The sequence below is a fragment of the Triturus cristatus genome, chromosome 7 (assembly GCF_964204655.1).
Source record: "Triturus cristatus chromosome 7, aTriCri1.1, whole genome shotgun sequence".
Classification (NCBI taxonomy): domain Eukaryota; kingdom Metazoa; phylum Chordata; class Amphibia; order Caudata; family Salamandridae; genus Triturus; species Triturus cristatus.
In genome coordinates, this window is record NC_140590.1 from 768,259,075 (window position 1) to 768,282,110 (window position 23,036).

Below are 23,036 nucleotides of genomic sequence, written 5' to 3' on the forward strand. Positions count from 1 at the left end.
TGATCAGGCTCTTCTACACAGCACCCACTGCCTGGGTGACAATAGGTTGACTAGTCTCGCCCCCATTTTCGGGGAGTAGGGACACCCATCACAGTTGTTCCCTTTGACCGCTGCTATTTGCTCTGGCTATAGAGCCCTTGGCTCAACGGCTTTGCCAGAGTGGTGAGGAGTGGGGTATCCTATTGAAGTACACGAAGTATACATGGTCTTGCTTTAGGCGGACGATATCCTCTTGTATATACGTAACATCCGCACAGGGATCCCTGAAATTTCAGGAAAACTTGAGGAATATAAGAGGGCATCGGCACTAGGAGTTAATTGGGGAAAGTCATGTGTCTTTCCACTTCGAGATGACTGTCCTTCACAAGAAAGAACTGTAGGTGACCACTTGGTGAGATGGTAACCTCGTACGTCCCAGTATTTAGGGGCCAATATATACCAGAACACCTAGGACCTTACAGATGAGAATTTCACCAGGGCTATTATCTCCTTCGTCCACAGATGACATTCTGGAGTACACTACCACTTACAGTACAGGGTTGCATATCACTCTAAAAAATGGTTTTCCATTGGTTTGCATGTGATGATGGGAGTTTTTATATGGAACAAGAGGAGGAGGCGAGTGGCACTGTGCAAGCTACAACTGCCAGTGGATAAGGGTGGCTTTTGAATATTACCAACTGGCGGCACAGCTGCAGTGGCTAGAGTGGTGGGTGGCAGGTAGGCAGACTGATGAGGTAGGTAGAATGTCAGTGGCTAAAGCACATGCGTTGATAGGGGAGGCACTATTCCTAGGGGCAGGACTCTACGCGAAGCTAATAATCTAGTACGTATCGCCTGCAAGAGTTATCAGGAATTTATAGGGTGGGATGGCCTGGTGTAAGTACTCTTGGGGCTTTGTACCAGGATAGGGCACTTATGCCCTTTGGTCAGCCGCAGGAGGAATGTGAGCTACTGGCAGGACACTTCCTGGTTAATGGCAGATTTTTAGCAGAGCTGGAAAGTCTATCGAACATCCCTGACAGTGAACCAGAGCAGCATCCCCTTGTGCACACTTTACACATCATGGGAGGTGGCCACCGTTTGGTCACTTGGTTTGCCAAGGCAGTAGCGCACACAACAACTGACACCCCTATTGGTGACGCTTAGAAGTTGAGAGAAAGACATAGGACGGGAAATGACACAAAGAGTGGTAAAGGGCCACACAATATCCACGGAAATTGGCCCGCAACGCTAAGTTCCAATATAACATATTTCATAGAGCTTACCTCACAAGCTTTCACAAAATGTTTCATGCTTGTCACCTCAGCCCTAGATGTCACACGCACAATGCGGATTTAGCGCATATGTTCTGTAACTGCCCTACAGCAGCGGCATTGTGGAGAGTGGTTACGAACACAATAGCAATACTGATGGGTCATACTGACCTACATACATTGGAAGGGGCATTGCTAGGTCCGTACAGACAAAGGAAGTCCCAAAAGGTGACCACCCAATTCATAGACTTGGTGGTACTTATAGTGTGCCGTCAACAGCAATGCACTGGAAAGCACATACTCTCCCGAGTGAACAGCACTAGCGTGCTGCAACATTAAAATGGGATAAGGCAGAGACAGTGGCACTAAGAAGAGCAGAGGTCAGGGGGCTGCAAAGAATACCCATAGTGGGGCTGTGGGAGAACATATTGCAAGAGTTGATACCGCTTCGGAAGGATAAACGATAAGCAGGCCTTAATGGTGCAAACATAGGGTGCCGCACGTCCAAATTCGTCTGCGATGTTTCTGACAAAGCACCCTGCGGTTCGGATGGCCCCTGCCTCAGACCCTGTCACATAACCCCCCATTACCACTGGACACCCACATGAGGGGAGAGGATGAGAGGCTACGCACACCAAAATAAAGTAGAAACAGGTACAGAATGAGACAATGGGGGAACACCACGAAGAGAGATGAGAAAAAGAATTAAGACATACATAAAGGATGACCCTACTGTTGCAATCTGAAGCCAACGTTGTTTATTAAAGACCGTTTATGATTTACTGAACCATTTACTCCTGCAAATATCTTATGATAGTCACGATGCAACCTCTGAAATAAATGTTCCTATAATATACCTCATGTCTTGTACTGTGACAAAATCTTATAAAAATGGTTTACAAAAAAAAAAAAAAAGCGCACACAGACCACATCACATGCCGGTGTGATTGAAGCCTTGAATGCACAAAATCTAGAGGTTTCGTATAAACAATAAAAATGGTGTCCAGGGAACTCCAAGAGTGAAACCAAAGACCCCTAGAGGCCTAAGAACTGACAGATGCAACTTCAGGCCCTGAGAACTGAGTGACAGACCCGCGGCTAGTTCCCAAATCGAATTGTCAGGGTAGCAACTTTACACTGCTCTGTAAAACTATATTACTTCACGTTTAGTCCATGTAGAAAGACACAAACGTATATTATCTCATATGGAAACTATCCATCAACCTAAACCAAAAGCTTTCGAGTAAGCGTGATCATGGCAACTCCAGCTTCCTAACAAACCTCAGTGGTATTGAGATGGTCACGGGCACAACATTATTTTATTGCAGCTGTACAAATACATGAAATATTTTTGCATCCTACAATATTTTTAAACGAATTCACTAAAATATGTAAACCTGAGTCTCCTGAATCTAGGTTTATGCTGCGTTTCTCTGATTTGCAATAAAACTATGATTATGATTTTTAAACGTGCACCTTCCAAGTCATAGTGCATGGGGGTAGGGAGTAAGTGCAGGAACGAGTAAATGAGAGTAAACACCAGCGAGGCGAAAGATGCGAGCACGAACGGACACAGTAGGCAGAGAGAAGGCGGGAGTAAACTTGAGATATAAGTCTGAAATGGAGGGAGAAAGCGAGGCACTGCTGGTCCCACCTTTGAGAATCCAACGAACAATAGCAGAATGGGCGGCACTCAGCAGCTGCCACACTCGGTGTCCACACTAACAGCACTCTCGAGGGTCTGCTGAGAGCAGACGGGCACTGGCGGTAGAGGTCTGCGAGCGACCGCTCGAGTCAGACCAGGAAGCGCACGGGGACGAAGCCTCCGCCTCGTCACGCTGACTCAGCACATCCTACTATCTGTGAGGCCTCACACACCCACTCACATCCTGGGCAATGCCTCCTCCCAGGCACTCGAACCACTAATGCTGCAAGCCCATCTCTCCTTGGGGTGCCTTACAATTGGTCCAGGAACCCCTACTTGCTGCTCCACAGTACAAACTCCAGAAGTGACAATGTGCAACCGTGAAGGGAAAGACCGCTGCCTGCTCTGTCCATCGCATGTCGCTGCTCCCTCAGGCCTGACTGAGGGGACAACATTGAGCTGAACTAAGGGGCTGTGGGGGGAACTCAGGGGGTGGGCACCGTCCTCGGTCAGTGAGAACTGCACAGCTGCTCTCTGAGTGAGATGATATTGTACAGCTCACCTGCTGTCCAAGGCTACCTTGTGCAGCCATCACGCCTAAAGGGCACCCTTTCCCTTAAGTCCACAGCCCCAATAGCCTATGCATGCACCTCTCCATGTCTCCTCTTATGGGCAGGATTTGGCAATAGTCTCTTCAGTGCCATATGCAGAGGCTGGTATGCTACGCACACACGAGGAAATTAAAAATCCCCACATTGGTGGTGCCAGGGCTTGTATCCAACAAAGGTGCTCTCCGACATGAGGGAAGAGGGGTCGAGCTCAAACATAACTTGACTAAATACTGGAACTTCACATCTAAGAGACATCATTCTTTGTATAGAATAAAAGCGGTAGTGTGTTGGCAGTGAACCAAGGCCTGACTGGACATCACCAGGGGTGTGTCAGTTGAACCCCTGGCTGCCTCTTCAAGCAGTCACTGACCGTAAACTACTGAAGGCAGAAAGGCTCTTGGTGAGGAAGAATAGGCGGCACTTCCCCTCTAAAAACTTTAAGAAGGGACAAAAGACTCAGTCAAATACATTTGCATGGAGTAGTTGACATTAGGAGGCATCCTCAGTTTCACACTGGTCAAGTAACCAGCTAGAATTTTCTAGCATTGTTCAGCCGTGTTCTTAAGATGAAAAGGATTTATCCACACCTCTTTTGCACCGGGGGAAAAAAGAGAAGCACCAAATTGTGTTTGAGGTATCGCACATCACATATTCCCCGGAACTGGTACTTGACTTTAGTGTTGCATTTCGTCTCTCTGGCATGCATATCTTTAAATTATATTGTGAATCAAATAATCTATTTTTTTTTTTTGATAAACAAATTTATTGTGTTTTGCAGCATAAAGGACAATATCAAGAAAGATATACAACAGTGCATTGAACATGGCATCAGTACCTGCAATCAGGAAGGTATCGACAAACGAATGTAAACACCCCCCCTTCCCCCCCCAGCCCCCGTCCCCACCCTCTGCGCCCCCACCCCTCAAAGCAGTCCCCCCAGCCATTTCCCCCATATTTTGCGGAATTTTTTGGGGCAGCCCCGGGCAGCGTACAACGACCGCTCTTGGGCCGCACACCAATCTACCCCTCTACTCCAGGTAGCCCTTCTGGGCGGGTCTGGCTGCGACCATGCGGCTGCTATGTCCCTCTTGGCCACCATTAGGGCAGTAGTGAGGAAGTACTTGTCGTTACGGGACCCATCCATCCCGTCCGTGATGCCCAGCAGGGCCATTCTAGGCTCATGGGGGACCTCCCATCCCAGAACCTCCGCCAGGTCGGCTTCAATCGCTGCCCAGTAGTCTGCCAGGCGGGGACAAGACCACACCATATGGAAAAAATCCGCCGGAGCCATCCCACAGCGGGCACAGGAGGCATCCACGCGGAGGCCCGCACGGTATAGGCGGTCCGGGGTCAGATAAGCGGTGTGGAGGTAGTAGAGTTGGATGAGCCGCAACCTAGCGGAGGTGGTAAGCGACCGAGGGGCCATAAGGGCGTCCCTCCAGTCCGCGTCATCTAGGGGTCCCACCCAGGCCTCCCATCGCTGTTTTAGTCCGCTCAAGTCTACCGGGGTATTGTTAATCAGGGATTTGTAAATGCGGGATATGCCCCCCTTCCCCAGACACCCTAACATCACCTGGGCTTCAGGCGGGCTATGGGAAGGCAATCTAGAGTCAAGAGGGACGTGGGTCCGGACCGCATGGCGCAATTGAAGGTAGCGATAAAATTGAGAAGGCCGCAGCGAGAAGCGGGCCTGAAGCTCCTGGAAGGAACACATGTGGCTCCCACGCCATATATCGCCCAGAGTGGAGATCCCGAGAAGATCCCACTGCCGAAAGCCCACCAGTCCCACCACCTCCCGCAACCATGTCCCGTGCCAAAGCGGTGTGAGTTGCGTGTTCGTCCCCGACCACCGGGTGTGCCTCAAAGCCGCGCACCACGCGAGGAAAGGGGCCCGCACGACGCCGGGGAGCGACAGGGGAACCGCTGCTCCATAGAGCATGTTTTGGATAGAGGAGAACCCGAGGCAATGCACCTCGAGTCGATAAGCCGGATCGCCCCATCCACCCGAGAACCAGTCGTGGATCACCAGTAGCTGGGTGGCCAGATAGTAGAGATATAGGTTTGTCATGCTCAGGCCGCCATCGTAGGAGGGGACTCTGCAGCGATCTAAGGCCAGCCGGGGCCTGCCGCCGCCCCAGAGAAATTTAGTCACCATCTTATCCAGTTCCCGGAACCACGGGCGCGGAAAGGAGCACGGAGTGTTTTGTAGCATGTATAGAAATTTGGGGAGGACCATCATTTTATAGAGGGCAACTCTCCCCAGCGGATTCAATGGGAGCGATTGCCACCGGAGCATGTCTGATCTGGTCTTGTTGACTACAGGAGCCACATTGAGGGCCCAACAGAGTTCCGGAAGGAGGGTGACCCAGATCCCCAAGTATTTAAAGGAGAGTCTCCGGAGGGGAATATCCGATTGCCAGTCGAAGCAGTCCCGGGACGGGTGCAGCGGGACTAGAACTGACTTTTTAGGGTTCAGATGGAGACCCGATGCTTGGCCAAACCGGCGGAGAATCCGGCGGACCTGGGGTCCCGAGGTCGCTGGATCAGAGAGATAGAGGAGGACGTCGTCCGCGTAGAGGGCGATCTTATCAGGGGCCAGGCCTGGCCAATCCCATCCGCGAAGAGCGGGATCCGAGCGAATCAGTACCGCCAGGGGTTCCATGGCCAGAGCGAACAGGAGGGGCGAGAGCGGACATCCCTGACGCGTACCTCGACCGATGGGAAACGGGCGAGACAGAGCCCCATTGACCAAAACACGGGCCCGCGGGCTCGCGTACAGGACCGCAACCATGGCACGGAACCGGGGACCGAAACCCATGTGCTCAAGGACCTTACCCAAGTATGCCCACCCCACTGAGTCGAAGGCCTTTTCAAAGTCGACCAGCAGGAGGGCCAGATAGGGGGAAAGGCGGCCGCGGTGCGCCATCGCGAGGTGCAGGCGCCGCAGGCAGTGCCTGGTCCCCCGGTCCGGCATAAATCCGCATTGATCCGGGTGGACCAGAGAAGCAAGAGATGGGCGCAACCACTGTGCGAGGACCGTGGCATAGATTTTGATTTCGGTGTTGATGAGGGATATTGGCCGGTAGTCCGAGCAGGACCGCGAGGGGGGCTGCGTCTTGGGGAGGACAACTATGGTCGCTGTGTCCGTTTCAGGCCGGAACGAGCCCGTCTCCACCACGTCCGCGAACAGGTCCCGAAGCCTCGGGGCCAGAGTCTCACGATAGTGAGCGTAGTACTCCTGAGGGAACCCGTCGGGTCCCGGGGTCTTCCCGGGCGCCAGGCAGCCGATCGCCTCCTCAATCTCCTGCAGCTCTATAGGTGAGTCGAGGCTCTCAGAGACCGCAGGCTGCAGCCGCTCAAGCATCGCCCCATTCGTCCCTAGCAACTCCTCTAGGGAGAGCGTGGACTTCCGGAGTCGGTACAGCCGGGAATAGTAGTCGGCGAACGCCTGGGCCATCGCCACCGAGGCTGTGTGGAGGCCCCCCGTCGAGTCCGCGATGGCCGGAATGATCCTACCTGCCCGGGGGTAAGTAGCCAGCCGGTGGAGAAGCGTGCCATTTTTGTCTGCCCAGCCGTATACACGGGCCACCGAGGAGCGCCACAGAGTCTTTGCTGCCTCCAAGGAGTGTAAGCGAATCTCTTCCCGCAGGAAAGCCAGGCGACGAGACCGTGTGTTGTCGTCCAGCCCCCCCAGGTTGCGCTCCAGGTCCAAGGCCTGAGCCTCGCAGTCCGCGAGCTTCTGAGATTGGGCCCGCCGTTGCCGTTGCAGATGCCCCTTAGCGGCGCCCCGAATAGTCGCCTTGCCAGCCTCCCACAGGACGGCAGGGGAGGGGACAGAGCCCTCGTTGTGAGAGTAGTAATCGGCTATCTCGCCCCCGACCACCTTCCGGAAAGCCTTGTCGTGGAGGAACCAGGCGTTCAAACGCCACATCGGACGGGCGGAGAGGGGGGGGGGCCAAGAGCAAGGAGTACTGGTGAGTGGTCCGCGAGGCCCCTCGGGAGAATGCGCGCATCTTGCACCCCTGCGCAGTCGGTAGACGGTACAAAGATGAGGTCGATCCGGGCATGGGAGTGATTGGCCGCCGATGTGTGGGTGTATTGGCGAGCCTGCGGGTGCCAGATCCTCCATACATCGCAGAGGCCCTGAGATTCAGCCCAAGACGAGAGCTGCTTCGCGCGGGCGGCGCGGGCCGGGGATATCGGACCCGTCGAGTCCAGATGGGGCGTGTAGACAGCGTTAAAATCCCCGCCGAGAATGAGGGAACCCGCCGGAAGCGTCGGGAGGAGGCCCACGGTGTAGGAGAGGGCCGACGGCAGGAGGGACGGCGCCGCGTAAAGGGACGTCAGGGTGAGGGGTCGCCCCTCAAGAGTACCACACACCACCACTACCATGCCCTGGGGGTCCAAGTGCACCTGGGTCAGGACAAAGGGAAAGGACTTGCGGAGCAGAATAGCTACCCCCCGGGATCCCCTTGTAAAACCTGAGTGCCACACCCTGTCATAACCATAGCGGCCAAGAAAGGGACAGTTATTGCCCAAGAGGTGAGTCTCCTGGAGGAGGAGTACATCAATCCCCGCACGTTGCGCGTATTTGAGGACCGCCATGCGTTTGAAACGGTCCAGAAGACCATTGACGTTCCAGGATAATATGCGCATGGCGGCCCTAGGGACAGGAGGGTCAGCCATAGCCCAGGACAGAAAAGGGGGCCAGTGGAGGCGCGGCTAAGCAGGCCCCCAAAGAGGAGGGACAACGGGACATCGGGCCAGGGAGCAGGTCAAAGAGTACAAGATGCCGTGGTACAACAAATAAAGGGGAGTCACCCCCAACCAACAAAGCCTCCCCAACGAGGAAGAAACAACCCCAAACCAACCCCAATCCCCCACCCCCCACCCTATACTTCGAAAACAGAAGCATCTGTCGCCCGAACCAAATGGAAGAACCACCAAGCTAAAACGCTCGGGCTTGAGTGCTAGTGGACCCCTGGTACAATTGAAATCACGCCTGAATCATCTGCCCTGGCCAAGAGCGACACTGACAGCGGGGCATTCCAACCCCCAGCCCGGGCGTCCCCCACCCCCCCCCCCAAAGAAACATAGAGAGTCAAATGTTAGGGCTGCGAGAGAGGTCCGAAGTGTCCACCAATTCGGCCGGCTGGGTTGCAGGGCCTGTGAGCCGGGGGGACATGGCCCGCCGCCCGTCAGCCGCGGGACTGGCGTGTGCGGCCGAGGAGGCCGAAGAAGCTCTCGATCCCCGGCGCGGCCGTCCCCCAGAGCGCGTGGTGACCGCCTCCTCTGCCGTGCACTCCCGGGGTAACGTGCGATGCCGCCGGCGGGTCCTCGATGTCCGGGGCCTCCCCCGTCCCCCCCGTGCCCCCGTGGGCGATCCGCGCCCAGAGCGGCGCAGGGGGTGCTCCTCTGTCAACCAGGACCAGGCCGCACGTGGCGTATCGAAAAACAGTGTCTTATGCTGGAAGATGACCCGGAGGCGGGCCGGGAACTGGAGCTGGTATTGGAGGCCCAGGGAACGTAGCTTTTGTTTCACTTCAGTGTAGGAGCGGCGTAGCTCCTGGACCTCGCGAGTGTAGTCCGGGAAAACCATGATTTTGTGGTTCTGGTAGTGGAGGGTTTCCGTGCGCCGGGCCTCGCGGAGAATAGCGTCCCTGTCTCTGAAATTCAAGAGCTTGAGGATGAACGGCCGGGGGGGCGCACCGGGGGGCCTGGGGGCCAGGGAGCGATGGGCTCTCTCCACCACAAACGAGGCAGATAAGCTGTCCGCCGGCATCCAGGATCGGAACCAGCGCTCCATAAAGTCGTCCGCCCGGCCCGATTCGACTCCCTCCGGGAATCCCACGAGGCGCAGGTTGCTGCGCCGAGCGCGGTTTTCTGCATCTTCGACCCGGCGGTGTAGCTCCTTAGAGTGGGTGGTCAGCTCCCGAACCTGGTCCTGTAACTGGCGGATGTCGTCCTCAGCAGTGGATATCCGGGATTCGGCTTCCGAGATGCGGGCGGTGGCATTCCGCAGATCCTGCCGGAGAAGCGCCACATCCACCTTGACCTCTCCCACCATGCCCTCGAGGGAGGCGCGGGATGAGTTGATGGCCTGCAGGATGGCGGCAAGGTCCGTAGCGGGGGTCGGGGCCAGTTCGCCCGTGGGGCCGGACCCCTTCTCAGAGGTCGTGAATTTGTCCATCCTGGTTTGGGTGGCCCCGGACGCCGGCTTCGTGGCTCTGGAGTGGCAGTCAGCTAAGCAGGGCAACAGGGTGCGAGACACTCCTGCGGGATGTCAACGGGTGTTCGGGCTGACAGGGACTCCGCAGGAGGTACGGCCAGGGGGTCCCACGGCTGGAAATGGTCGGGCGCCACGAGCCCCCGCGGGCAAGCTCCGGCGGGCCACTCAGCAGGAACTCCAGTCCAGCCCTCGGCCACAGTCGCACCCACAGCCTCCCACCGACACTGCGAGGTCCAGCAGCGTGGAGCACGGTCCCAGGTCCCTGGAGAAACTTCCGAGAGTGCCTCAATCGATAGTCGCTAAGGCCGCAACTCCTGCGTGCAGCCCGCCTCTCCGAGGGTATTGTCGGCGCACTGCCCGATGTGGCAGCCGGTAATCTCAGGGGGCCGTCACCAACCCCCAGCCCCGGCCCTGCAGGGAGGTGCGTCACCCTCCGCCGCACACCGCAGCCAAGGCTAGGTCTCTCCGCTCCAGCCAAAATCACGGGGCACTCAGCCAAGCTTCAGGCCTCCTCCCGGTGGGTCCGCCGCCACCACGGCTCGTATGCAGCCCGAGACCGCGGGCTCCTAGGGCAACTCAGGTCAATCCTCCCCTGGGGGTTCGGGCAGCCGCCCGCTCAGCACCCGGAGCGCCCTAGGCGAAAGGGGGGAGGAGGGGGGGGGGAAGGGAGGCCGCACACCCCCCGACCGCCGGCCCGCGGCCCGATCCCCACAGGTGGCTCCGCACCCACCAAGGCGTCCCCGCAGGCCGAAGAGACCAGGCCCGGGGTCCGCGATGCGGGCGAGGGGGGGGGAGGGGGGGAGCCGGCCCCTGACCGTCGACACCCGGCCCGATGGGGGGGCGTCCCCACCACCTCCAGTCCCCCAACAAATCAAGGAGCCCTGCTGGTGCGCTTCCCCGCTGCCGCACTCACCGCCTGTCATGCGGCGCAAATCGGATCCTCTGGACCAGCCCCGCACCTCCACGGACTCCACAGGATGGCCTCAGCAAGGGGCCTCCGTTTCTCTCTCGGGGGGGGGGCCGCAACCGCAGCAAAGACACCTCGTGTAGGTCGCCGGCAGATCAGGGCCCAGACACCTCGTGGGCGCCGCGGGCTGGAGTGGCAGCTCGCCCGCGCCCCAGGACCGGGACCACAGCCTCCTCCCAGCGGTCAGCCACCGAGACGCCGGGACGAGTGCCGAGGGGGCAGATTCGCTCCGGATCCACGCCAGGGAGAGCAGGAGGGTTCCGGGCTTCAGCGCGCCCGGGAAAGCATCGGCCAGGGCAGCTGAGGACGGAGCAGGAAGGATTGGCGGGGTCCGGCGCCCGGAGCTTCACCGCGGAGCGGCCATGCTGATCAGGCGCCATCTAGCGCTCCCCAAATAATCTATTTTTAATACAATCACAGTCTTTCATGTGGGTCAGAAGAGCCAATGGGTTTTGTGCAAGATGTTGTTAGACACTACAGTATAGGGTCATTCCTCTTATAGCATGGGGGACAACTGAGATAAGTCAGGGAATAAGTGAGGAAAATCAGACCTGATCATAAACTGGTAAGTAGCTCAGTGGGTTAACCTGATAGCAGAAAATACAGTGTGGCCAGCAGCTCATATTAATATAAGTCAGCAGTGATGATTCTGTGTAGAGAAGTGGAATAAAGTCTGGGGAATATTGGGTGGATACATTCTTTTTGCATGGGATCTCCACTGGGATGCATTTTATGGTTCCCAGTCTCTCCGGGCAGCACGGTCTCTGTGAGCCATTTGCACAATTCTGTTATTCTTTGTATGGGTCTCTCCGTAAGGCAGGATTGGATGGCTCCCTTAATCAATGGTTAGAGGTCCTCAAGAAGGTATGTTGGATGCTTTCACTGGCCTCTAAATGTAGGTCTCAACTACAGCACAGTCCAGGCAGCGTCAATCCCTTTGGATGTGGTTCCCTCTGGAACTGCTTCATTCCTCTATTAATGCATTAACAAGAACCTCTCAGGGACGTTATGTTGATGGGGGAATCTCCCCTGGGGCATCATCGGATGCATCCCTTCCTTAATGGGTATGGTCTTCCTTAGGGTGTGATAGGCAGCTATATGTCTCTGAGTAGGGGACCTGCCTGGGTTATTGCTGTGTGGTTCTAGTCTGTTCTGGAAGGTGGTCTCCCTGGATAGGTGCTGCTAGGCATCTTTAAAGAGGATCCTTCCCAAAGGATGCTCAAGATGTTTACATTGTTTAGTGAGATTAACAGGCAGTTTCACGTTCCTTTTCTTGCACGTCATCCTAGGGAATGTCAGGGGGCTACTTTTTTACTTTAGGTAAGAATTTTGTCTGGGAAGGGTGTTTTTTTAAAAAAAATTAGCCAATGCCACAACGCTGTTGGATACACTGCCCATCCAACTATGACACACAGATAAACTACTCCTGTTTAGGAAAGCATAGAAAATGTTATTGTTGAGAAGGAGTTTGTCTGCCACAATGCTCGGCTGCCTCTGGTCACCAATGCTCCACAAACACCACGATGATGGTGTTGCCATGATTACTTACTGATAATCCTCATTACTCTTAGTCCTACTCATCACACTCATTACAGCATGAGGGTGACTCCACCCTCTGGACAGAAAACAAAATCCCACACACAGGAGTATTCTAGTTAGCCCTACCCATCCACCTGGGTACCATATCAGGCATGGGCTTACCCAGGATCCTCCTGAAATATCCAAACAAAATCAAAGGCTCATAGGGGGGAGGTAACGTAATAACTAACAAGGACAAATTGGACCAAGAGTCCAGTCATTAGAACATGAGGTATACCAAATAACCAGCCTTTGATAAAAATGCATTATACAGCAAGTATGCACACGCAACGTTTTGATGCACTGAACCTGTGAACTAATAGAGATTGTCAAGCAATTAATTTCAAAACTGAACTTAACACCCCCAAAAAGTTCTTAGCACAATCCAGAAATTTTTTCAGTCTGTAATGTCTCACAAAGTAGAGTCCGAATTTCAAGTGGCTGCTCTATAAATCTCTGAAAGAGAGACATCATGGCTCTCTGTCCATGATGCAGCCATGCTCCTAGTAGATCAACTCTGAATCAAGCTGCCTCCAGACAAGCTCTGTTGAGTCTGCAGGTATACTTCAACCACCTACTCAACGTGGTTATAGTTGCAGACCTGTCTTGACCCACTTACCCAAAAGTCACAAAAAGTCGACCAGTCTTCCTGAATGCTTGAGACCTGTCAAAATAAAATGGAGAGTGCACATATAACATCCAGAGAGTGAAGAGCATTCTCCTCCATTAAGGAAGGAGAAGGAAAGAAAGAAGGGAGAATAGTCGCTTGGGAAACATGAAAGAATGAAACTTAGGTAAAAAAGAAACATCCAGACGTAGGACGACTATCCTTGAAAAATCTGAGAAAAGGAGGACAATAGAGTAAAGCAGAAATCTCCCCAATCCTTAGCACAAATGTGATAGCCACCATAAAGAGAACTTATAGTAGAGAAATCTCAAACCAACTTCCCCTAGAGGCTCAAAGGGAGAGGTTTGTGAACAGACAGCAAACCCCAAGTGGGAGAGGATTTTACCATTCGTCATGAAATTAATAAACTCTTTAAAACTCTGTTGATCAATTTCTCCCAGAGGCTCAGAAAACTCTCTAAATACCTTGACAGAGATCGGGTGAGTGTAGAGAGAAAAATAACAAGTTGATGGCCTTCCAAAAAAGAACAGAAAAAAACAAGAGATCATGCTGGGAACACCATTTGTGAAAAATATCCCAACGACTAGAGTAGGCTTTGAGAGTCAAAGGCTGACGTGAATGCTGAATGGTCTCGACCAAAGCCACCGGGAGATCCTTACATAACAGGTTCGCCCTTTCAACCTCCAAGCAGAGAGCGGGATGAAGATGTGGAGGGCAAGGAGTCGCAAAAGGAGATGGAGTTGAACAGGAGAGGCCAAGTGGCCAGTTGCTGTAGAAGAGGAAGCCATGATCCCCTTCACCAGAACGGACGGAACTATCAAGATCATCTCGGCTCTCTCCTGTTGAATCTTTGCCAACGCATTTGTGATCAAGAGAAATGAAGGGAAAGAACAAAGCAGCCTCTTGGGCAATCCACCAGGCGAGTGTCCATGCCCTGGGCTTCCTCCTTCTGAAACCCTGAACAGAACCTTGAAATTGTTCCTTGGTGCAAAAAGGTCCAGAAACGGCCAACCTAACTTCCAACAGATCTGGAGGAAGATCTTGTGTGACAAAACTAGGTTCAGTGATGAGGGGAATGTCATGCTCAGCTGAGCCACATGAGAGTTATCTATACCCTTGATGGGAGATGATGTCAACTCAGAAGACTGAACTCTGCCCAGAGACCAATGGATGACTGTACTTGATTCAAGGTTTTGGATTTGGTGCTCCCCTAATGATTTATGTAGGCAATGAAGATCGTGATGTCTGATCTCACCAGCACATCCCAGAGCCTGATAAGTGCCAAGAAGTGTAGGAGAGCTCTGTAGACTGCCACGAGTTCCCTCCAATTTGACAACTTCCTCTGCTCCTACCATGACCACTGGTTGATCCTTCCGCATATGCATGCCCTTGATCAGGTTGTGAGTGTCCTACCACCATTCCAATTTCTACTTGACCTGACTGGCGAGAGTAACCAAGTGAAAGAGAGGGTGAGTCTTCTGAGAGTAGAACCCGTGTAGCTGCCAAAGGAATAGTCGTAGATGTAGGTGTGCCCAGGAGACTAGGAACACAAATATCTCCATGTGCCCTTGAATTTCCAGACCGAATTGAGCCCGCACCTCTGAAGAGAAGAGAACTGATCAGACTTTGCATAGGAGTGATCTTTTCTGGAGGAAGAAAGATTCTTGCTAGATCTATTTTTGAATATGGCCTCTATGAACCGGATCTCTTGAGAAGGCGTCATCTGGCATTTGGGAAGACCGAGAAGGCCCAGTCAATTCAACACTCCCTTTGTGAAATCCAGAATATCCACAGTCTCTCAAACGAACAGTGCATGAAGAAGATAGTCGTCTAACTAAGGGTAAACTGGACTACCCTGTAAGTGAAGATATGCCATAACTGGAGCCATCATCTTGGAAAAAAGCCCTGGGGGCTGCTAGTATGACGAAGTGGAGGACCGAAAACTGCCAATGATGAGCCCCGACAAAAATCTCAGCAACCACCAGTCCTGCTGAGCAACAGGGATATGCAGGTAAGCATTCATTGGATCCAGGGTAATCATGAAACTATCCTCTGAAGGGTTTTCATCTTTGAATTTGACATCTGTGATGAAGAACTTCAGAGCCTTCAGGTCTATCACTAGATAATAACCCTGAGATGATTTCTTGATCAGGAAGACAATAGAGTAGACCCCTGGCCTCTTTACCTCTGAGACAAAGGGTAAATTGCTCTTCTCTTGAAAAGAGAGGTAATTTCCTCCATTGAGACCTGCCTTTTGATTAGCCCGGGGAACAGGGGTGAGGATTATTCCCGACAACATTGAAGGCGTCTGGAATTCTATTTGGTAACCCCTCTTGACAATGCTGAGGACCCATCTGTCTGTGGTTATGGAACTCCATGCGCAGAAAACGTCTCTGCTACCCAGCATAGTAAGGAATTCTCTGTCTTAGAACCTGCATCTGATTTCTGTTTCCTGAACTAACAAAATCTGGGATCTGGAGGAAGGATCTGATGTCTGTCTCCTCAATGGTTGCCGTAAAGATTTCCATCGAGAGGACGTGAAAGAAATGGAAGATGTAGGCATTTTGTTCTTAAGACAAGGAGTGCTTCCTTTCCTTGAAGAGGGAATGGAGCTTCTCCTCTAAACCTGCTCCAAACAATTTGTCCTTCAAAAGACCTTTTAACAGAGGTTGCTTTCTAGGCCACATGTGTGTTCCAGTCCTTTAGATACAGATTTCGCCTGGCCAAAATGGATGCTCCACATGCCAGAACAGAGGATCTTGCCACATCAAAAGCTATGTCATAGAGGAACTCAATATGTCTTTCCAAAATCTCCAATAAAGGAAGACAATCTTTCCTATGTGAACCGCCTGAAAGAGAAGCTTTAAGTCAAAGACGGAGTGGTATAAGCCCCATAAACATCAGCTCTAAGCGCAATATGAGATCCAGAAAAAAACTTCTTTAAGGCACAGTCCACTTTCTTTTCTGAAGGGTCTTTGAGAATATTCTTCTTCGCCATGGAATAACTCCTCATCAAATTGGCCAAAGCGGAGTCTTTCTTGGACAGCATGCAGAAGAACATTCTCCATGTCTTTCAAAAAGTACAACTTTGTCATAAATCTCAGCAAAAAATTATTCTCAGGATCTTTCCACTCATTCTTGATGACATCCAAAATAAACTGGTGAACAAGAAGACCCACATTAAGAAGTTTGAGAAACTGCGTAAGTAAATTATCCAGAGATGAAAAAGGTCGTTCCATTGGAGGAAATCCCATATTCTCCCGAAAACGAGAAAGAATGACCTGCAATACTTTCTTAGAGATATATATTCACCTTTAAGGTCAGGAGCCGGAAGAGAAGTTTCACTGTCTGAGGAAACACCTGCTGCTGAAAGGAGATCATTTGCAGGAGGGCGAACATCCCCTCTAGCAGAGTACTTCCTGGAGTCCTCTTTAAAGTTTCCATGACAGTGCGCTGAATCCTCTCCTTCACTTCCGCTACCCCCTGCTTATGCTTCTTAGGGGAGGGAGAGAAAGACTAATCAGCCAAAAAGGAAGGGGACCGGGAAAGAGGTGTGATGCCTCTTTGAAATTTGCTTCCCATGGTCAACAGCTGTAGCAAAGCAAACACCAACAGGCAAATGTAAGCAAAAGTATAGAAATCACTCCAAATACACAGGAAAAATACAAGAGAAACCAGCCAACTAATCGTACAAACAACGCTTACCTGCCTCCAGGCGCACTGTTTATGTGTGTGCCAGAGGTGTCTTTGAATGCACCAGCCAGAAGATAAAGGACACACATGCACAGACGGCCCATTCCTGAGCATGCGCATTCATTGTACTGGCTGCTAATCTCCTTCCAAAACTGAAAAAAAGCAGGTGGACAAAAAGAGGCATGGCAAAACACACACCTCCCCACTGTCGATGCGCCATAAGTCTCACTGACCTGTACTAAAAGGAAGGGCTGAAGATAAAGAACTTCGATAAATCCACCCATACAGAAATTGCAGAGACCCACCTTAAGAGAAAGTAGAGAAAAGGGATCGGAGGAAACCCTGACTGCCCCTCAGCCAATTTAGACCAATCTCCAGGCTACCCGTCATCAAGCCGGAAAATAGATAAAGATGGTCCCACCCTCAAACCACACAATGGCCAGGAAGAGGAGCGGACACATGCGACTGGAGGAGAGAGACGTGGTAGGACCAGGGCACGAGTCGGGGGTACACGCGGGTAGACGGCATCCACCCAATATTTTCACAGGGTGAACACCATCCACCCTGCCAAGAATTTGGGCCCCACTGAATAATGTGCTTAACTCGTCCCAGTGTCATTTCCAAACACCGGGACACTTTCAGCAGTGCCTGCATGTTGTCTGCTTTCCGTCTGCAACAAGCAACAACGTGCAGGCGGGGACAGGGCTTTCTTTTATAAGATTCCTGCAGGGCCCATAACAAAGCCAAATTTGAGGGGTCATCAGGCCTCCTTTTGTGAGTCTCTTGGCTGGGAGCAGTCAGGAGGCTCACGCCTGGATGCAGATGAAGCGGAGAGGAAACAAAGGTTAGCACTTCACACATGCTTAAGAAAAGCAGCTTTTCACTTTGTTCAGTCCCTGTTTAGGAGATATACATACACTGTAAGAATAGCAAAACACACAAGATGATGGACGGAATGTTGCACATTGGCAAAACATTCACCCCCAGTCACAGATCTGGGTTTAATCCATCGTTATTTTGCTCACCACGCCACCCCAGATCAGACATGGCCATATGCAAATCAGTCTTGACCCTGTGCCTCATGGGAACAGTCCAGCCCGAACTGCCAAGCCATGTCTTCCCTGGACCGGAATCAAGCATCCTAGGACCGGTTTCGGGGTTTCACCCCTCTTCAGCCAGGATAGCTTGACTCCAGTGGCGTAGTGAGCACGGGACCCACGTCTGGGCATACCCTTCTCACATAGGGCGAACAGCAAAACACACGAGATGATGGACAGAATGTTGCACATTGGCAAAACATTCACCCCCAGTATACCGGTCTTAGGATGCTTGATTCCGGTCCAGGGAAGACATGGCTTGGCAGTTCAGGCTGGACTGTTCCCATGAGGCACAGGGTCAAGACTGATTTGCATATGGCCATGTCTGAACTGGGGTGGCGTGGTGAGCAAAATAACGATGGATTAAACCTAGATCTGTGACTGGGGGTGAATGTTTTGCCAATGTGCCACATTCCGTCCATCATCTTGTGTGTTACACTGTAAGAATGTCAGATGTGTTGGTCTTTCCCAGTATTTCGACAGAGTAAATTGCATTTATATAGAGCTTACTACATCTGAGGAGGCTACTCATCCCAATGTAGGGTGTCAGAGCGCTTTACATCAACACGTGAATATTACATGTACAATACATTATATAAGTTTGTGAATTAATGTACAGGATGTGTTACACAAAACTTGGAGATTGCAAGGTGTAGAAGTCACATATCATCTTCCATAGCTCACTGTACTATTATCCTCGCAATGCGCTCAAATGTACACGATAGCCCTGCTAAACATATATGTGAGGACTTTAGATCTGATGTCACTTCTTGTGATGCCACTTCCTGTAAAGTCGTGGTTTGTGATGTCACTTTCTGTGATGTCAATTCCTGTGATGCCATGCGTGATGTCGTGCGCCGTGATGTAACTTGCATACTGCCTAACTAGGTTAGTCCCCCCACTTCTGTTTTTTAGGACTTGTGAACTGGGTAGGACGTGTATTGCCGCCACGTGCTGTAGGTCCCAGCGAGACATAGCAGAGGAACTGAGACTACAGAGCCCAGCAGGGAAGTCTCCAGCCCTCCAAACATATAGTCCCGTGCGTCCTCATCCAAAGGTAAAAAAAAAAAAGGGAGGATTCTGGGTAAGCCAATGCTTCATGTGGTACCGAGGAGCATGGATAAGTCGAACTTACTAGAATACTCCTGTGTGTTTTCTGTGTGCAGAGGCTGGAGTCACCCTCATGTTGAAATGACTGGGACGAGGGACTTAGGTTGCTTCTGGTCACCAATGTTCTACAAATACTATAATGACGGTGGTTTTCCGAAGACAAAGAACACTTGTTTAGTTGAAAGCTCTTCGTGAGTACACTACTTAATTACTTTACTGTTTGGATGGAGCAAGTAATTAACTCTGTTGAGGTGCTAAGGGTGATCTCCACTGCCCTGTGGACTGTGGTGCCGCCGGCTACATTCGCCAAGTACATTCCTCTAGGAAGTGGGGTCTCAAATGATAAATTCCTATTTCTTTAGGGATGAAGTCGTCCTTGGAGAAGTTGGGTGGTAACTTTTCAATGAACATTGTTAGTGATTCTATTGCTCTGTGGTCGGGCATCTCCTCACCGTGTCGTTCTGTTGTTTGTGTCATTCTGTGCTACTTTTTTTTTACTCTATGATTATTTTGGGGGTAAGGCTGAACTGCTGGGAATAAGGAACTCGTCTCCAGGGGTGCATCTTAACCTACAAGCCAACACTTAAACACACATAGGAGGGAGATTCAGAGGCAGAGCTTTTACTTTCCCATTTACTTACATGGAAGTGGAAGAATCCAATATATCACAAATTCTGCAGCCTAGAATGAGAGTGTTGGCATTCTGCTGTGCCGAGTCTTGCATAGTGCATGTGACACTAATGCAAACTGGACATTTCATTGGAGCTCCGCACAGTAATACTTTAGCAATGCATACTTTTCAAGTCTCTATAGTAAATTTTCTTTGTGCGACTTGTTTCAGCTTTGAAATGTGCTGGAAACAATAAACAACCAAATTGCTTTGCAGGTTCCCATATAAATTATCCTAAACAGCCACTTCAGACACTGTAATCTACTAGTCTACGTATGGGGTATTGGTATGTCATAACCAGCTGGTGTTTAATGGTAGAGACGCAGTTATCAGATAATGTTTAAAGGAGCAACGTCTACGGCTGCGAGTAAATCAAAACGAGTAATTGCTTTTAAAGGTTTATGAAATAATATATATGTATTTCGCTGAGAGTGTCAAAAAAGTGCTCAAGCTGCCGAAACCGTATTTGTATTTTGACCCTTGATGTAGAGAAGTAGAGACCATTTATTTCTCACTGAACAGGAGTGTATTTTCACAACATATGTACACACTTCAAATAGGGAGCTAAGAAATACAATATAAAGGAACGACGTTTAATTGTAAGCACTCAATGATTTAACTAAAATAATGACGAATCAATGGATAATGCGACTAGATGGATGGTCTTTAATACAAGAACAGGTTTTCACATACTTTACAGGATCGCAAGATTTACGAACACATGGAGGAACCTGCACAAACATAAAAATAAGGAGCTGGCTGAGATCTACATATTATGTTTACTATGCCATGCGCGATTTGCTTCACTGTTCCACATAAATAGGTGTCCAAGAGCTAAGGAATCGCAAACGTACACTGGGATCGGAGCACAGGGCAGGCGATTGGCATGGGCGAGCTGGGCATAGATCCTGGACGCCAGTCTTTGTGGGGAGCAAAGAGGTGTTTCCATTCTGTTCCAGCAGACAACACCGTCCCTCTCACCCAGCTCCAATGTATCCTATAACTGTGTATAGTATATATATATATATATATTTTTTTCTACTTGCGGTGGGTACTGTTTTACACCCCATTAGCCCCCTTCCTTCCACCTCCCTTTTTCGTCTAACCCCCTGCTGCCAGGCAACAACAACCCTAGCCCCCATATCAACAACTGACGTAGCTAAATTGTGAATTTATCAGGCCAGTTCGTTTTATTCACCACCAGCAAAGGCGCAAAATGTATATCCACCAAGGGTGCTATCACTTGTCATATGTGAATAGTTTAATTAATCATATTTTGTTTATATTGCAGTTTGCTACTTTAGTTTCATTATCAACATAAAACGTAATGTCCCCTCATCTAATGGGAAAACAAGACTGGAGTTACCAACACACTACCACCTTCCTGACTGTAATAAAGTGTCACATAAGAGGCACGCACTTGCCATTAATAGACGCAAGGCACGCAGAATTCTTGGCGCCGGTGGACAATGTTGATTTCAGAGGTCTCCCTGAGAGTACGTCAGATAATGCATGTTCCCTGAAGCTTGGGTTCACGAGAATACTAGAGTTTCCCTAATTTGGCTTAGTGGTGGATTAAAACGGTGTTCTGTTTTGGGCGAGATATTTGTGAATATATGGTTAGTAATGTCATTCCCCCAGGGGGCGGAGAAGACTCTTACTACCCTATGAAGGGGTGTGTCCCCTCTCACTAAAAATGTTGTTACTGGAGGGTACAGTTGCCTTGAGAAGTGGGTGGAGTGTCGTCTAGAAGAAGAGCCAAGCGATCACTCACCACCGCCACTGAGCACCTCCGCCGGGCCGAGGCGCTACAGGCCTAGACGCCGCTTTCGCTGTCCGCCGCTCCGCAGACGTCACATGATGTTTGGTCATGTGACCCCATTCATGAAGCTTGCCCAACCCACCAGGACTTGAACAAGCAAACCAGGGGGGATTGGCCGAGAGAGCGATGCTACGTCTTAAAGCCCCAGGCACACAAGACTATAGAAATAAAGAACTAGAGTGCTAATCAGTATCAGAATACGAAGCGGAAATCGAGACCATGTTTAGTGGAGAGAAAATTCACAGCATTTCCGGGCATGTGTCTACAAGAAAATAAACAACAGAGTTCCAAGGGCCACATCTGGAGTTTTGTGTCTGGAGTTCACTATTGTCATACTGTAATCAGTTCTTGAGACTATTCTTGGAGTGCTGTGTCTAGTTGTAAATTGTATTTATACAGGGAACAAGTCTCAACAAGCATTGGCATAGCCAATAGGTCTCACTTTTGGGACCTTATAAGTGATTAGCCATGCAACACTTGATGTTGTTTAATGAAGGATGTTGTGCTGGATAACTAAACACTTATAATGTCCCAAAGGCGGACCTATTGGCTATGCATTGGGGGGCCTTATAAGTGTTTAGGTAGAGCTATTGACTTTGCCAATGTTTCTAACCTGTCCTGTAGAGAAGTGTGTCTGCTGTGCAGCATGCTTGGAAGTTGTAATTAAAAAGTGTAAGAAGCACTGAGTGATGCTGTGGTGTCGTTGAGTGATGCTGTGCTGGCCCTGAGTAATGCAGCAGTGGTGTTGAGTGATGCTGTGCTGGCCCTGAGTGATGCTGTGGTGGCCCTGAGTGATGCTGTGATGGCCCTGAGTGATGCTGTGGTGGCGCTGACTGATGCTGTGGTGCTGTAGAGTGATGCTGTGATAGCGCATAGTGATGCTGTGGTAGCGCATAGTGATGCTGTGGAAGCACAAAATGATGCTGTGGTGTTCCTGAGTGATGCTGTGGTGTTCCTGAGTGATGCTGTGGTGGTGCTGAGTGATGCTGTGGTGGTGCTGAGTGATGCTGTGGTGAAGGTGAGTGATGCTGTGCTGGTCCTGAGTGATGCTGTGGTGGTGCTGAGTGACGCTGTTGTGGTGCTGACTGATGCTGTGGTGGCATTGAGAGATCCTGTGCTGGCCCTGAGTGATGCTGTGGTGGCCCTTAGTGATGCTGTGGTGGTGCTGATTGATGCTGTTGCGCTGCAGAGTGATGCTGTAGTAGCGCATAGTGATGCTGTTGTGGCCCTGAGTGATGCTGTGGTGGCCCTTAGTGATGCTTTGGTGGTGCTGACTGATGCTGTGGTGATGCTGATTGATGCTGTTGCGCTGCAGAGTGATGCTGTGGTAGTGCATAGTGATGCTGTGGTGGTACTGAGTGATGCTGTGGTGTTGCAGAATTTTTTTTGGGAAAGTACTGGTTTCTTTCATTCCCACATGCAACTTCGATATATGGACAACATCTAGAAATTCCACTCCAAAACGTTTAAATGGACTGGGGTACAGAACATTTGCACACAAACATTCGCCAGAATCGATTGAGTGCAGTCCAGGAATGCAGCCCTTTGTCTCCCCATGGAAGTAATTTGGAGTGTTGTTCCCAGTATTTCCAATTATATGGTGTGACGTATCCAAGGGTGCTGCCACCAGCCAGGCTGTTCTCAAGGACCTGATTCGAGAGAATGCCTTGCTGGCTGAGACTCGGAATATAATCATAATATAAGTACCTGAATGACTGGTAACAACCATT

The 23,036-nt window shown here is 50.9% G+C and overlaps 1 protein-coding gene across 4 annotated transcripts in view; it reads right to left on the bottom strand.

The window, feature by feature from the left end:
* MAFG (MAF bZIP transcription factor G) overlaps window positions 1–21,362 on the bottom strand; it is a 67,422-nt gene extending 46,060 nt beyond the window's left edge. For 3 of the 4 annotated variants that reach the window (XM_085617546.1, XM_085617549.1, XM_085617547.1), the window contains exon 1: window positions 21,259–21,362. The gene's annotated coding sequence lies outside the window, so the exon portion shown is untranslated. Of the gene's footprint in view, window positions 1–2,910; window positions 3,037–21,258 lie in introns of those variants that run through there. The other variant, XM_085617548.1, reaches the window with a different exon arrangement.
* Between the last annotated feature and the right edge of the window lie 1,674 nt (window positions 21,363–23,036).